The 2038-nt window shown below is 44.5% G+C and overlaps 1 protein-coding gene across 2 annotated transcripts in view; it reads right to left on the minus strand.

Annotated features, from left to right (window-relative positions):
- Positions 1–1092: 1092 nt before the first annotated feature.
- The window catches only part of LOC105897687 (ATP-citrate synthase), a 31392-nt gene continuing 30446 nt past the window's right edge, over positions 1093–2038 (minus strand). For both annotated transcript variants that reach the window (XM_031585632.2, XM_031585696.2), the window contains one exon: positions 1093–2038. This exon is cut by the window's right edge and continues 272 nt beyond it. The gene's annotated coding sequence lies outside the window, so the exon portion shown is untranslated.

The raw sequence follows: 2038 nt of genomic DNA on the forward strand, positions 1-2038 counted from the left end.
TTTCAAAGGTTTTTGATAAAACCGGAAATAGAGGAAAATCTATTAAAACGAAAATTGGCGCCATTGAACGTTGAGTTCGTCTTGATCCAAGGAATCCAATGGTACCTCATTTTTGAAAATCGGTCAAACGGTTCAAAAGTTACGGTGTTAACAAAAGTCCAACTTTGACCCGTTGGTGGCGCTAGTGTGGTCTAGTGGGAGACATGAAACTTAGTGTGAGTAAAGAAGGGACAGTCCTTAATGAGTGTGCCAAATTTCAGAAAAAGTTACCATACGGTTCTAGGGGCTGCCATTGACTCCCATGGTACAAGAATAATAAAGCCTACAATAACAATAGGTTTCCTCCTGACGGAGGAATCCTAATAATCCGTTATTTTCTTGGGGGTGCTATGGCTAATCCAGGGGGACCCCCAAGCTCCCCCCTGGCGCCGCCCCTTTTGATACCAATGCTTTAGAGGCTTCAGAGTGCTCCTTTCTGAATGTGCGCAACTCGGCTAGCACAGCCGCCATGTTCTCTTCAACTGGGCTAGCACAGCCGCCATGTTCTCTTCAACTGGGCTAGCACAGCCACCATGTTCTCTTCATGTCCTGAGTGTGTGTGTGTGTGTTCTCTTCATGTCCTGAGTGTGTGTGTGTGTGTTCTCTTCAACTGGGCTAGCACAGCCGCCATGTTCTCTTCAACTCGGCTAGCACAGCCACCAAGTTCTCTTCAACTGGGCCTTCACAGCCACCATGTTCTTTTCATGTCCTGAGTGTGTGTGTGTGTGTGTGTGTGTGTTCTCTTCATGTCCTGAGTCACTTTGACTTTGTTGGTCTTTGTTGGGTTTTGGAGCTTTGTTCTTCTTTTTGGTCTCTCTTCGAACAATATTCATCATGGTTAGTTGTTTTGAGTAGTTTATATGGAAAACAATATTCATCATGGTTAATTGTTTTGAGTAGTTTATATGGAAAACAAAAGTGTAATTACACTTGGTCTAGTTTTTAAAGTCCTCTAGGAGCCTCTGGGTCATGACGTCACAGGAAGTCCAAGAAATGTCCGATATGTTATTAATTCCAAACGATGCTGGTCTCCCCAGTGAAACAGACACAGTGTGGCTTTCAAACAAGACTCTTTATTCACCTAAAACATTACAGTTTTCTCAAACAGTATATTAAAAATCAAAAGCACAACAGAAGCAACATTTATTTCACATTAAATATGTTTTAGTCAAACATTAAAAAAATAAAACTGGCCGGAGAGAATGGCCGCTGCCTCTTCAGAAATGAAAACGAGAATATCATGTGAACAGTTAGTCAGAGCAGCAAGCAAGACACACACCTCACACACACACACACACACACACACACACACACACACACACACGTTCGTACAAGCACAGAGACCCACATGCCGGTGCCATGCCAACTGTTGCTAAGTAACTACACTACCACATCACCATGGTCCCTTGCAGTAGTCCTTAAGACAGAGAGGGTTAGGGGTTAGGGTCAGGGGTCAGTTATTAGCTAGTTAGGACACTTAAAGCGTGGCATCGCTAGGCAACCCTAGAGTTCCAGGTGTTTCTACGCTTAGGGGTCAGGGGTTAAAGGTCAAAGGTTATAGTTCCAGGTGTTTCTACGCCACATCTCAGCTCTACAGGGAACAGGTTAGAGTTACATCACATAGAAGCCTGCATCTAACACACACACACTACATAGAAGCCTGCATATCTCTCTCTCTCTCACACACACACACACACACACACAATCACACACACACGCATTGTCAGATACGATGCATGTTAGGACTTCTTAGGTCAGTGAGTAGTATATCTAGGTGTGTGTGTGTGTGTGTGTGTGTGTGCTGAACTACATTTAAAAGATCACACAAACCACCACTGGCCTACCCTAAACTTCCATGGCTTCCATGGCAACCACTTAGTGTCAGAAGTCAAAGGTCAAGTGGGTCACAAGGCCACATCACCTAACTCCACCCACTGCCTCAGGGCCTACTCTGATTGGCTCAAAGTCAGCCTTCATGTCTGGGCTTCACTCTCTAGAA

This window comes from Clupea harengus, chromosome 1, assembly GCF_900700415.2.
Source record: "Clupea harengus chromosome 1, Ch_v2.0.2, whole genome shotgun sequence".
Taxonomy (NCBI): Eukaryota; Metazoa; Chordata; class Actinopteri; order Clupeiformes; family Clupeidae; genus Clupea; species Clupea harengus.